This window comes from Ctenocephalides felis, unplaced genomic scaffold (genome assembly GCF_003426905.1).
Source record: "Ctenocephalides felis isolate EL2017-DRISC unplaced genomic scaffold, ASM342690v1 CF-g0.4_SCAFFOLD_01886, whole genome shotgun sequence".
Taxonomy (NCBI): Eukaryota; Metazoa; Arthropoda; class Insecta; order Siphonaptera; family Pulicidae; genus Ctenocephalides; species Ctenocephalides felis.
In genome coordinates this window covers 76,647,233-76,663,186 of record NW_020538040.1, presented here as the reverse complement: position 1 = coordinate 76,663,186, position 15,954 = coordinate 76,647,233, and the positions used below count along the sequence as shown (strand labels likewise).

General features: G+C 26.8%; 1 long non-coding RNA gene across 1 annotated transcript in view; it reads right to left on the bottom strand.

Moving 5' to 3' along the window:
• Positions 1-11,981: 11,981 nt before the first annotated feature.
• Positions 11,982-15,954, bottom strand: part of LOC113378438 — a 94,276-nt gene continuing 90,303 nt past the window's right edge. The window contains exon 4 of the long non-coding RNA XR_003367185.1: positions 11,982-12,129. This is a non-coding gene — a long non-coding RNA (uncharacterized LOC113378438). The remainder of the gene's footprint in view (positions 12,130-15,954) is intronic.

Here is a 15,954-nt window from a genome sequence, read left to right as displayed (position 1 = left end):
GAACTACATGGCAGCACATAACATGTACCAAATAAACAATTATCTTACTATTTTCAGTAAAGCTTCCAGATAATTCTTCTTTGTAGAAATGTGTATGCTTTATTACTGTTTTTTAAAACAATTTGTTACCTGGACCCATTTACTACGTATGCGTGAAACGGGAAGGCCAGGGAGCAAATATGTCCAATGTCTTATTTATAAATTTAAAGGTATTTTATATCACATTACATTAATCGACCAATGTAAAATTTAAACTTAATAGGTACATTTTTTATAAAGATATCTTTTTAAGATAACCTTGATCTGGTATTTTGTCAAAAATATTTATCTGCAGAGTTGGAATAATTATTTATTTAATTCATATCTTTTAAAATTGCTTTAATTATCTTAATTTGCTTTGTAATTTATCATTTTTATTGTTTACACTTTTGCCAGGGTAAAGATCCGGTTGGTCCTATTTACTCTATTCACTCTAAGCTTTTATAGAGGTTATATAAAAAGTAAAATCTATTGGAACCAACTTAAAATTAATAATATATTTTAAAAAACAATTAAATAACGTATACTTAAAAATTATATTAAGATCTCGTAACCTAAACAACAATGATGTAATAACCAAAAAATAACAAGAAAAAATTCTTTTGTTACAGATTTTCAAATCAATTGCTAATCTCTTTATAGCGAAGTCGTAAAAATCAAGATTATGATTGGTCATACATATTTTTCCCTCCACTTTCAAATGTTAATGTTAAAAATTTGTTAACTTTACTTGTTTTTGAGATACCGGTGCTAGACCTTTTTACCCGTGGACCTTTAAGCCTCACTCTACCTTATCTAAATATTATATCCAAGTATCATAAACTAAATACAAGAACTCAAAACCAAATAAACTACCAACACAAAAAATACTTCAAGTATGAATATTAAAACATTTAAAATGACGTCGTAATTGACGTAATAAATAACTGGTTACACATCTTGTACCTTCTGCTTTAAATTGGCATCAACTAGAAATTCTCCACTTTACTTGTTTTTGAGATAATGACATTTTTACCATTTAAGCTCCGCTCTACTCTATATTCATTATATCATATACATTTGTTCTCCTGTATATTTTATATGTATGTAGATATGCCTTATATACATTTTGTCTCCTGCAATATCAAATTGTATCAGGAAGCAAAGATGTCAGATCGCAAAAGTTATATAAATCTTGAACCTGCATACATACACAATTGAGACAAATGTGTCGGGGAAAAAAGAGCTAATTGAGTATAATTCATATTCAATTTTATACAAATATATCAATCTTAGGATCCATGCAATTCTCAATCCATAATATAAATGTACCTTGTATAAAAACAGACATAATTTATTAACAAGGGCATAGTCAATTAATGATAACTTGAAAGTTAAATTAATTTACAGTACAGAGGTATATTTTAATAATATAATTTGTAAATTAATTCTAATGTAAATTCAAATATTAAGTAAATAAAAAAAGATAAAAAAACATGACAATACCAATTAAGGCTATGTAAAAGTGCAAGCAAAGATAAAAACTTCTATTATTTAATAATTTTAATACAATGTACTAAAATTAGTGTAAAATAACTTAACAAATATGCATTCATCTGTAAAAATTATAGCAGATACGAATTTCTACTTCTAATATCGAAAAATACCGCCCATCCCTATCAGACGTACAGATCTGAAATCTTCAAGGGACTGTGTCATACGCTCATATTGATCCGCTGAATAGAGATGACGTCAAGACATTATAACCGACATGTAATAAACATGTTGATTTTTACTTAAAGGGGCGATTGAAGTGGCAAAATTGCAAAAAGCGCGTTTAACAAATAGGTTCTTACATCTCCATTGTTACCGCACTTTGGTGGGCTTTAAAAATGAGCAAGGAATTAAACTGCAATTTGTCACCATAGAGAATAATGCCACACAACTCGACAGTTGAGATTATAATGGTATAAGCATTTGTAAATAGTTCGAAATGTGTTCATTACTAAACTACATTAGAATACTCAAAATTCTATAGTACGTGGCGTAGTATTACTTAAGTTTTTTTTTGTTGTTAGTCTTTTTGTTTTTGTAAACAGCTGTTTAATTTACGGTGTCTGAATATAACATAACGTTATTTAATAGTTTTATAAGATGTATTATTAATTTTATTAGTTTATTTAATTCAACAGTTTTTTTTATATAACCTCTATAAAAGCTTACACGCGGATGGGGTAAAAAAGACCAACTAAATCTTTACCCTGGCAAAGATGCAAACAATACAAAATAGTAATTAAAAATGTAAATTAAGTAGAAATAAAAAACTTTACTGGAGATGAGTTAATGAATTAGTATATATAAATAATTAAATATGTATATATAAGTTAAATAAGTTATTGCAAATAAGACATTGTACCCTGGCTTCCCCATTTTAACTCATTTTATAGGATAAAAAGGACCAGGTGACAATTTTTTGAAAAATAGCAATGATGAATTAATTGCGTACATAGTCAGATAGTTGTTGGTTTTATGTGTTACTTGTTGTGATAGAATTGGTTTGGTATTTACAATATAATTGATCAAGGTCAAATTGGATATAGGGTACGTTTCGGATAGCATCTTAGCCTTCATTCATTGGCAATCAATATAACTATAAAAATTAAAACTAAATAAATAATATGTAAGAAATGTCATAGAAAAACAATAATAATGATAAAAATTACTCACAATTTTGTATCTAAATATAACAGATGAAAACATTATTACTCCATGGTATGAGTATGTGCATACAGGTAAAATATATATTTTTTAACATCACAAATGGTAAATCACCCAAATAAACATGAATAACTATTAATAAGTTGTCGAAAGAACGTATTGACTGTTCGAAGTAAAGAATAAAAATGTCACGTTTTTTCTTAAATTTAAGAAAATTTGTTAAAAAATATATATTATACCACTGTGCACATACTCATACCATGGAGTAATGAATTTTCTGTTATATTAAGATAAAAAATTGGAAGTCTTTTTTATCATTTATTGATTTTCCATAAAATTTCTTAGATATTAATCATTTAGTTTTAATTTTTATAGTTATATTGATTGTCACTGAATGAAGGCTAGGATGTTAGCCGAAACGTATAGATTTTAAATAAATTTCTAAAAACTCTCATAGTATTTTTTTTATGTACGCCCAACTTTTAAACTCTAATATATACATATATACATATATATACATATATATATATATATATATATATATATATATATATAAGATTTCTGATATGTGGCTGCGCTATTTATGATTACTGTGCATATAAATAATTTGAAACGTTAATGATTAGTTTCCCTTGACGATGACATTAAATTAATTGGAAATGTTCTATACACCAAAAATTCCTAAAAATATGTGGTTTATTTTTTGTATTATTTGATGTATAGTTTTTGCATATATATATATATATATATATATATATATATATATATATCGAAAAAAATATCACATGACAATGTGTTTGTGTAGGAATGTGCGAATATATGTGTACATATTTTCGAGAAGAACACGATAATTATGCGTTATAATATCATGCCTGAGAACGATTAATAATCTCCCCAAAGCTTACTTCCCAAGATATAATTATATAGATACATATGTATGTTATTATCGGGCGCCTTTCGAAACTTCGAAAAGCGCATAGAAAGGTCCCTCGAACTCCTCGGCCGGTCCACGTAACAAACCATCCAACTGTAATCCCCTCATTCAGGTACTTTTTTTCGCTCGTGCATTTGTTAGTTTTTGCAGTTTGTTGAGTGTTATAATTTTAGACCACACAATACGTTTCAGAATGTGATCGATTGCAGTTGTCACATAATAAGGAGGGTCCCATATCATTTTAATGCTCCTTCACAAATTTTTGAGGTGTTTTAATATACCCAAATCTTCTATTAATTCTTGAATACCTGTGGAGATGTTTTTTTATACTTTGCTACTTAAAAATGCGGTTGGAGACGTTTTTTTGTATAGTCAAAATATAGACATACAGTAATGTTTGCAATATACCTACACACTATTGTACATACACACTATTCACGGTATTTAAAATTATTTTATATTTTGATTTTGTTTTTTCAATTTTATTTAACATTCAAATGCTTTACATCCTATATCAGTATAATAGTCATATTCTTACTAATTAACTTCCCGTAGGGTAGTTATAGTAATGGACCATAAATCGAAAATGATTTTTTTTGCATTTCTCGACGTTTCGAAGGTCTCGAGTCGAACATTTTCGAAAAAAAAATGAATGTGTGTGTGTGTTTTGTATGTCCGCATTTTTTCGTCAACGTTTTCGGGCGCACGAATAAACCGATTTGAATGGTTAAAAAAACATTCGATTTCTATTGATAGGGAGATGTATATTAGTTTTTGGCAAAAGCATGTCCAGCCGTTACGGTGATACGGAGCAAAGAGTGCAGAAAATGCAAATCAAGTTTTTTAGAGAACGGAGTATCCGATTTGAATGATCTGAAAAACATTCAATTTGTAATGATTGGGAGAAGAGGTGATTAGTTTTTGGCAAAGGCAAAACCATTTCAAAGATACAAAGCTACAGAGCATATGCAAAAAATGTCAGTTTTTGAGAAAACTAAGCGTCCGATTTGAATTATTCAAAGAACTTTCTACTTGTTTCAATAAAATAATTACTCCTGGAAATTTTTTTTTGTTTCAATTTTTATTTTCATTTTTTTAAAATAATTTTTTTCTGTATATCGAAAATAATTCAGATTTTAATTTAATTTAATTCTGACTAAAGTTCTAATATACTTTATACAAATAATTTCAACTTTGCAATTCATTTTAAATAATTCTTATAAATATTAGACGACGTTACAATATTTATAATAATCTATTTGAAAACATTTAATATTTCTCGAATATTTGGTTACGGTACGGGAAGTCCAGCAATTTGCATTATGGCACGATGCTATACACCACTAGTTACACTTGAAATATAAAATATGATATAAATATTTTTTTATGAAAAGTGATTTGATAATTTTCGATATTTTTAAGTAGTAGTAGTTTATTATTTTGTTGACAGATACATCAATCATCATACAAAATTGTATTTTCATATACTAAATAAAATAATTTGAAAATTTATTTTAACATTTTTAAGTAGAATTAAAAATAAATGAACATTAATACTTAAAAATTAAATATAAACTAGTAAAAATATTAATATTTTGCTTATCATAATATTAAATACAGAAACCTCTATTAGGATAAGACAATTGTAAATACTTTTCAGTGTTACTTTTTACATTCTACTGCATGAAGAATTATCCAATTCACATATATGTATATAAATATATAGAGTAGGGCGGGGCACAAAGGTTCAATTTGTTTTTGAGCAATTATACTATGAAAGCCAAGCAAACTACAACAAAACAAATAACACATCAAACAAACAACTATCTGACTATGTTCAGTAAAATTCCCAACTAATTTATTATTGTAGAACTAATTTTTTTTGCTATTTTTCAAAAATTTCCGTTTCAAAAAAACACGTTTCTTTTTGCTTCAGAGTCTGGGTAAAATTGTACAACCAGGGGGCAAAAAGAATCATCATTTCATTTTTCATTTTTTATGGAATAATAGCTACACTATTTAATCAATGGGTAATAAAATTTAATTGTAGCAAAAGTTTATGAAAGATACATTAAAAAACTTTAATAGATTATAAAAAATATTTATCGTTATATCTATAAGATACTCATAATGTGTTATACTAATTTCTAATTTCTAATGCTAATTTGGAATATACGAGTACTATCGAGTTTGAATTTCATCCTCCTTCAATGAAAAAAATAAGAAAAGTTATTACAATTTTTAACAGCAAAACAAATAAAAAATAGTTAATAAATAATAACCAATAAATACAACTAAATAAATGAAAGTACTACTAGTAACACGTATCACAAAATAATAGTTCCAAACTATACAGAGAAAACTGAAGTATTTACTCTACTCAGTTTCACTACTTGAATGTAGGTAGGTACTCATAATAATTCTACAAAATTGAAAACATTATAAATAAATAGATATCCTTACACAGAAGCCAGACGGAAAATATCGATAACGCTCTTTATCGTAATAAGATATCCACTCATGTTTGATTTAATAACAAATGGAAAACCATTTGAAGTTTGTATCGGGAACCACTTAACGATATAGAGAACTTTGGACAAGGTTCAAATATTGCCAACTATAATTAAATATAATGCAGACGAACGATTGACGGAAATATCGACACTTATTTCAAAATAGAAAAAAAGCTAAAATTATTACTGCTAATATTATAATTATTTTTTGCAAATAAATCATTTTTAAATCAGATCTAATGGCTAAGTAATTTTTCCGTTATGTACTATCATCAATGTAAAGAGTTGCATCATTGGACGTAGTTGTTACATTCATTTGATCATGCTTCATAAACAATTGATTTAATGTCATATGTAGATAAATGAACACAAAAACTCGTTGGAAATGACAATTTGACCAAAGGTAAGTTGCATGATTATCCCGATAAAAGAAAATAATCGACATAATCAGAAAGGATTGAGATTTAGTAACTTTAAAATGGTGATTTTAATTATTATTCCAGTCTTAAGTAACTTTTTATAATTAAACTATTTTTCTTACTATTAGACCACTATCTTCATATGAAGTTTCATCATATAAAGTTTCATCATAAAAGTTTCATCATATAAAGTTTCATCAAAATTATAAAAAATAAATAATAATTAATTATTAATTAATAATTAACTATTTCCTCGATCAAATTTTCATAGGATGAAGTTGCAGCAAGAAAAAATCTGCTTGATAGTAGATTTATTTTGAACATAATTTATATAAATATATTAGTGCAAAATAAAAAAATTATTTGATTATAACAAATAAACCAAACATACCTCACATATCAAAATTGCAATTAAAAGTAGATTATGTAAATTTTACTTAAATTATTTATACATTTTACCCAAAAAAATTATAAAACACCGTCGTGGTAATTGGAAAACATATTTGCATTACAAATCAATAACAAAAAATAATGTTACACAAATTTGTTTAAAAATTTCTAAAAATTCAAATGTTATTATTGCATATTGTCATTAATAATTACTAAATGTTTTTGTATTTTAAAAACAGATTGTAATTACATTTTGAAAAATAAAACAAATTAAATGTTATTAATTAATTTTTATTTATTTAACTTACACGTGTTTTGCAAATGAATTTTGCACGGGTAGTCTCTAGTACACCACTTTATTTCAGGCGTGAAACCCAGACAATAGTTGCAATCGAACCTTGATCATGACATTGCAAGAAAAACTTGATGACTAGTCCACACAAATTATTATTTGTGTAATTAAAGACAATTATTATCGGATAAAACTAGATTGCTCATTATAATCTGAAGTAGCAATGCGTATTGATGTAATAAACAATAGAAAACAAAAGTAATCATGGACAGGAATTCTAACTATTCTAAAATGTTTTAGGAAAAAAAACTCTTATATTAAGTGAATAATTTAAACGAATTTCACTAATTTTGTCCATTACTACCTTTTTATTATAATTTATTTTTTTATATTGTGTATATATATATATATATATATATATATATATATTAAGTCTCGTAAACTAAACAACAGTGCTCAAAATCAAAAAAACTAACAATGGATTTTCAAGCATCGCCGTTTATCTCCTGATCGCAATATTTTAAAAATCAAGATGATGGCTGTTTATATATCTTTTGCCTTCTACTTTCAAATATTTTTGTTACAAATTTTCTAACATTACTTATTTTTTAGATATTGGTGGTGGTCCTTTTTTCCTGCGGACCTTTAAGCTTCGCTCTACTCTTATCCAGATTTAGCCAAAAGTTCAAATAAATATTTAGTCTTTATAGAAGGCAACTCAAATCCTGGCCTATCTTTGATATATTATTAGAATTTCTCTAATACTGATAATTTTTAATTTGATTGAGTAAGACGAGAGCTATTTATTTTTGGAAACATATTGCCATCTAAAAAACTGATATGACTACTGCTTGACACATGGTTGTCCGAGGTGATGCCAAAACAACTAACCACTAGGCCACAAGGAAGCCTAGTTAAATTAAATGCGATAACTTAACATAAAATAAAAAATTAGAATGCTAATATTGCGAAATAAAAATTGCAAAAATTTACAAATTACTTGTTGAAATTTTCAAATAAGTAATAATTTGATAATCAATCTACTTTGTAGGTTCTTCAATCTACCATAATATTTATCTTTATTTTATCTGATAATATTATTGTTTCTTATCCTGATCCATACTCGATGACGTGACACAATTGTAATATGATATAAAATTAAATGTTAAGAAACTGATCTCGAAAATATTTTTGTGAAAGATATTCACCAGAATTGAAATTGTACCATCAACTGATGCGTTCCTATATTTCATTTTTGCGATATAGTGAAAGACGGCCCTAATATATATGTCATCACTGAACTTGTTTGTAAATCTGATACCAAAGATGTCAAATTGGAATTAGGGTAGATTCAATAAATTATTAGGGATGGGATATTCAGTGTACACACAAAACGCCCCTTGTTATGTTGACCTATTCATCACAGAGAATGTTTCCTATAAAATTGCACCCCGATACACAGGAAATTGGAAATAATTAATTGCGAAACAGAAAAACATTTCGAAGTGTAATAAATACAAAGAAATGTTACTAAATAGCTAGTAAATTTCTGAAAGAACAAAATTATTCAAAAGGTTTTTCGTAATAATTAAAGATCAGATTCTAAATAAATGAAGTATATGACTAATTTTGAAAATAAGAAAGAGCCGTTGTTACAAATGATATGAATCTATTAAATGTGATGATAAAATAAAAGGTAAGTAAATGTAAAATATCATAATACAAAACATAAATTTTTAAAATAATCAGAAAGAAACCAATACAATAACATTCAAATAAAATGTTGAATATAAATAGCTACAAACAGCTTTGCAAATCTCAATGTTAGATATTTTTAAAAAAACTATACTATTACTATTATACCATTATATTATATATTAACTATACTAGTACTATTTAAAATATAATAATAATAATAATAAAGTATATTTATATCGTTCATTTAGTTAAAAACCAATTTTATAGATATATTGGAAGAGAGAAATAAAGATTAAAATTAAAATTAGTTTATAATTATTTTTAGTTAACATTTTTAATTCAAAGCAATATGACTTGAATAATAATTAATAATGTATTATGCTAAAAATATTAGATTTTCAACTTCTTGTAGGGTAAGTTATAGTATTCACTAAATTCGAAACTAAAACTTATTATATACCTTTACGTTTCAATTATTTCTGAACATTTTGGTAAACCTTATGTATAAAAAATAGATGTATGTGTGTATGTGTTTGTGTATATATGTGTGTGTGCGGATACAAATTTTCGTCGACGATTTCGGGAACACGGGTCAACCGATTAGAATAATTCAAAAACATTCGATCCGTATTGATAAGGAGACGTGCTTAATAGTTTTTGGCAGAGGCAGGTTGAGCCATTTTGAAGATACGGGGCAAAAAGTGCCAAAAATGGTAATTGATTTTATTAGAGAACGGAGCGTCCGATTTGTATAATTTAAAACGCATTTTATTTATATTGACGAAATTAAAAACTGATTAACTTTTTGGGAAAGCCAGCAGTTTCGGAGATCCAATAAAAAAATTTAAAAAATCACATTTAGTGGTCAAAATAATATGCATATGCACATCCAATTATCAGATAATTTATAGAGACTTTTATAATGAGTACAAATTTTGTTCACATTGCTTTGGGTTTGGTACCAAGATTTATAATGTTTAAACGTTTTCCAGAGACCAAGTTCATTTTCTATACTTAAAGAAATTAGACCAAGTTTATCTCTATAATCATGTGTGTGCGTGAAAATGATTTGAGATCTAAACTAGCTGTAAGTGGAATTCTGTCTTAAGGCAATTAAGGCATCGTGCCTTAAGGCAAATTGCTGGAACTTCCCGTACCAAAAATTATTATTTTTTTAAAAAACGATCAACATTTTTGAAAATATTTTACTTCGAAAAAATAAGATTTTTGAAAATTTGATTTGAGAAACTATAAATTGGACAAAAAATTACATTTTTAAAAAAAAAAATTTTTTTTTTAGAAAAAATTTTTTTTAATTTTTTTTTTTAAATATGTTTTCTTTATTTGGACATATTTTGGAAGATCTAAACTTTTTTTCAAAGCAATCGTACTGCTTTAACTGCATAAAGACGAAATATCAAAGCGCGTAAGCGCCGCGTCGCCGTCTAACGCGTAAACATTGGTACGGAACCCATAGGAATGTAAACCAAATTTATACTTATTGTTAAAATCTCTATAAAATATCTGATAATTTGATGTGCATATGTCTAATGATCATTTTTAACCGCCGAATGGCATTTTTTTTTACTTTTTCCATTAGATCTCCGAAACCGCTAGACCTGCCTTCATGAAAATTTGATCAATTTTTCATCTTGTCAATACAAGTGAAATGTTTTTTGAATTATTAAAATCGGACGCTCCGTTCTCTTAAAAACTGACTTACCGTTTTCGGCACTTTTTGCCCCGTATCTTCGGAACGGCTAGACCTGCTTTCGCCAAAAACTAATCAGCACGTCTCCTTATCAATACAAATCGAATGTTTTTTGAATTATTCAAATCGGTTGATCGGTGTTCCCGAAATCGTCGACGAAAATTTGTATCCGCACATACATACACACACGCACACACACACACACACATACATACATTTTTTCTAAGGTATGCCAAAATATTCAGAAACCTTTGAAACGTCGAGAAATGCAAAAATTTTCATTTTCGATTTTTTTGCGATTACTATAACTTGCCCTACGGGAAGTTAATTATAGAAAAATGGTAATTTTACCGCCCACAGAAAACTTTAATTTTCAAATGGTAAAGCAGATAAAGTTTGTTAAAATATATATTATTTTTTGACAATTTTGATAAACAACTGTTTAGACAAATGCATAAAATTTAAAGGTGATTTTACATAAATGAATGAATAAACAAGTTGTTCACAATTTCTCTACAGCGAGTAATTGAGCTTGTTCCATCTATACACAAACTGACCAAAATTGATAATCTGTAACAATATTAATCAGTCTGCATCAAAATAGTTTGCAAAAGTGATAAATGACAGGTAAAGATTGATTGTCATTTATCCCAGAATCATCCAAATAAACTGATAGCAAGTCTTAACAACACCACATATAATATAAGACTAAAAAGAAAGCATTTAATAGATCTAACACTTTAATAATAATAAGTTGTTCTACCATATAAATTATACGTGTATGTGTATATGTAGTATGTGTAATGTACTTTGTTTATAATTGTATGTATATATTTGAGTTTTTTTTTTCTTTATAATACCAAAATTTAATTAAGATATAATTTAGTACATTAATAAAAGGTGAACCACACCACTGGGTTTACCTTTTAAAATTTTATGTTATTTGTCAATCTAATTCTCAATGTCTTTCTATTTAGACAGATTGTAATTTATAAGAAAATACATAAAAAAATATTGCAGAGACTGATTAAAACAGTTGCAGATCGTCAGTTTTGGTCAGTTTGTGCTCGGATGAAACAATCCCATTATGAGTTAAAATGCAACATGTGCATTATGTCAACTTAGACAACCATAGTTCTCTAGAAATAGCTCGTCGTTGATTTGGAGGCCTGCAGTCTCGTAAACGGAATTCCGTTATCGTCTTTAATTCTTATCAAAATAAAGTTGAATCGCACTGACCTTGAATGAACAATTATTTACTTTTCGATAACGGAATGTCATCGGCTTATTTGATGTCCGCGATTTTTATTGTTCCGAAGACAAGCGCTGATGAGCCGTTATCGGTTGTGCCGGTGGTGACGTGTCTTCTTTATAATTCTGATTTAGAACATGACTGACACACCTTGTACAAATACTGCTTTATCTTGCTTCCTTTTCTGTAAAATTATATGTGTTAACGTTTAACCAGAAAAAAATAATTACACAATATCATAGAATTTTCAATTAAAGCGTCGTGATAAACATTTGTAAACAATCATATGAAACTTATTATATAGTTCATATTATTTGAAAGATGCCAAGTCAGAATAAAAAACATTATCATCTTCCCATAGAGTAAGTTATAGAAATTTCCAAAAACTCGAAGAGGAAAAGTTTCATATATACTCACATCAAACATTTTGGCATACTTTAGATGTACAGGTCAATGAAAACATTGAATAATTTTAACAGATGAGGGTCATTTGATCGACGTTTTTCGAACCTAGCTGGTAAAAAATTATGGCTTTAATTTTGATAATAAAATTAAAAATTTATTGAAAATTGTTCAAGTTATTCAAAATTTCCACATATACATGGCGCATAGTGTATGTGTGTGTGTGTGTGTGTGTGTGTGTGTGTGTGTGTGGATACAAATTTTCGTCGACGTTTCGGGAACACGGATCAACTGATTTGAATAATTTAGAATTTATTCGATTTTTTTAAAAAACATTCGATTGATGGGAAGACGTGCTGATTAGATTTTGGCAAAGGTAGGCCCAGCGGTTTCGGAAATCCACTAACAAAAAAGTAAAGCAAAAATTCCATTTGGGGGTCAAAAATGATCATTAGACATATTCACATAAAATTATTAGATATTTTACAGAAAGTTTAATAATAAGTAAACAATTTTCAGTTGGACTGCTATGTGGCGCTTACGCGCTTTGATATTTTGCCTCTAGAACAGCTACGCAGCGCGATTGCTTTTAAAAAAAGTTCAACTTTTCAAAAAATTTGAAAACAAAAAAAAATAATTCTAATTTTTCAAAAAAGTTTTTTTTTAAGTTTGAAAATTCTCAAAAATCTATTTTTTAAGTTTTCAAAAAATTTTAGTTTTTATAAAAATTTTAAAGCTTTTATAAAAATTTTAGTTTTTGGTACGAAAAGTTCCAGCAATTTGCTTTAAGACACAATATCATGTACCACTTATTTTTTAACAATTTTCATTTCATCTGCTAATTGTAAAGAAATAGGTCAACCGATAGAATCATTTTTAAAACATATTTCAATATATCATAAATCGTTTAAAAATTAATTCTTCCATTATGTGTCTTTATTTTTAGAGTGACTTCTTAGTATTATATCTTTTAAATTACCTATATCAATTATGATGATTAATAATAGATAAATATTGAAACTTATTATTAGAACATAAAATAATTATACTCGAGAAATTTGTTATCGTCGCTTCTCATTGATGCGATTATCTACACTTTTTCCAGTAAAATAATATCTGATTCAACTTTCAAGCTAATACTAATAATTTTAATAAATAATGTTTATTTGTTACAATAGCTATTTATTATTTGAAACTTGATTTATTTGCTTTCTCTACATATTTTCATGAGAAAACAAAAGATATTATGAAAATATCATTTAACTATGTATAATTTATATAAATCAATATAATAACTTTTTAATATATCTACTTATAGCATTCGGGAACAATAAGTTCATAATTAGTTGATGAAATGAGAAAAAAATAAATTACAAAAGAAGAGGAATCAATGCTAATTTAATATTTAAGAAATGTGCATAAAGTTCCCGATATCGACAAAAATTAACGAGTATTAAAAGAGTTTTATCAAATTATTTTTGAATTGCTAAAAAGTGCCATCAGTTTTTTTTCAACTATTCAAGCAATTTGTGTTTAATACTACCTAATAAGTACTAATAATAAGAAGTCAGAATTGAACAGGTATTTCTAAAAATCAGGGTTTATAAAATAGGTTATTTTTTGAAGAATATTATATCTTCAAATTTTTAGTACACCTTTGTTAAGGATTATAATAGTTATAAGATTATTTTATTTCAAATTTATTTCTTGATAACATCAAAAAAATCCAAATTCCATTTAATGAGTATTACTGGACGTATTCAATGTAATTTACTATCGCGTATTTACTAATGAAATTATTTGTACTACAAAATATTGTGACCATATTATATTTGTATATCACGATACAAATGAAATATTGTATATATTCGAAGTCGTGAAATCAAAATTCGGTTTGCCTATTTTAAAGGCCTGTTGTGTAACGGGAATTATATTGTATACCTTCGATCTGATCCTATTTAATAATCGGATCAGTATTATACTTTTAATAAGATTACAATACTATAGAAATTACTCTTAAGCTAAAATTGCCTGCTCCGTATTTGTTATTCGTATCCAACAGTTTTACTATATCTGACAGAAAAGTCTGGCATTCGTTTAAGAGACGAACTGTAGAAGATTTTTTTTGAATTTGTATCGAAAAATATAAACTAGAAATAATTTTAAAATAATAAAATTATTTTTTTAAACATATGCAGCTATAAAAATATTATTACATGTAAATCGATACATATCTTATACAAAAGCATAAATATAATACATTTAATCAATAAAAAATCAGATTTTGCATCAAATTGAAACGATAGAACCATAAAATTTTGGCACATATATTCTAAACTTAAATGATTTTTTAACCACTTTTCATAGGCCTATAATATTTTACGATATATAGATAGGGGCTAGAGTTTAAGGCTTAAAGATACGCGAGTAAAAAGACCTACTACCGTAATCTCAAAAACAAGTATATTTTAACAACAATATTTGAAAGTAGATGAAAAAACATGTATAATCGGCCATTACCTTCTGCCGTCTTATTTTACACCGCCTATGGAGGGAAAAAAGGACCAGGTAACCAATTTTTGAAGAACAGCAAAAAAACACAATGATAAATTATCAGGAGTTTTACTGAACATAGTCAGATAGTTGTTTGTTTGATATGTGTTATTTGATGTGATATAATTAGTTTGGTTTTCACAATATGATTGCTCAATGTCTAATTGTGCCCCGCCCTACTCTATATTTATGATGTGTTAATTTGTTTCATTTTATTTTCTTGATTATTGCTAATTCTGTTTTGGTTTTTTTTATTCACTTGTATTCACTCATGTTGTTTCTATTATAATTTATAATTATTTATTTTTATTTAAATTTATTTATTTTCATATTGTTCTGAAAACATTTATATTCTTATGAAAATGATTAAAATTACATACTGGGACTAAAATAATAATTAATTTGTTTCAACATTTATACTCAAGATAGTCAACTTCTAATTTGTTATTATAAATTTAATTCCCAATATTAAAATTTAAAAAAGAGGTTCAGAATAACGATAATCAAATTGTAAATTGTATAATTTCTTCCTTTTACTTTTAAAAAATATAATAATTACTTGGTACAATTTGTTTAATATATTTTTTTAATTGTCCTTTGTAGGTTAATATGTGCATATTATAAGTTCGTCTCTGTATTATCAATAAACTGATGTCTGTCCTATCCTAAGCAAAATATACCGTTAAATCTGCGCAATAAAATTTATTCTACCCGACGGACAGAATTTACCTAAACTCTTTCGTTGCAAATCGTTGTGTATCCTTAGACGATTTAATCTTGTTACAGACCATTGTCATGTACCTTTGATCCAATTAACATATTAGCCAAATAGCTACTGACGGTTCCTTGTGAGACTTCGAAGCCTTTTTGATTTTTACCTATATTAGATTGACATCATAAAAGAGACGTCTATTGGAATTCATGTTTTATGTTACAAAAGAGATAATGTAAACATCTTAATGATTTTTATTCAAGGTAGAATTGACAGATTCAGTTATTCATATATATATATATTATAAAACTAAAGTTTTAAACTAAATTGTACGTTTTCTTA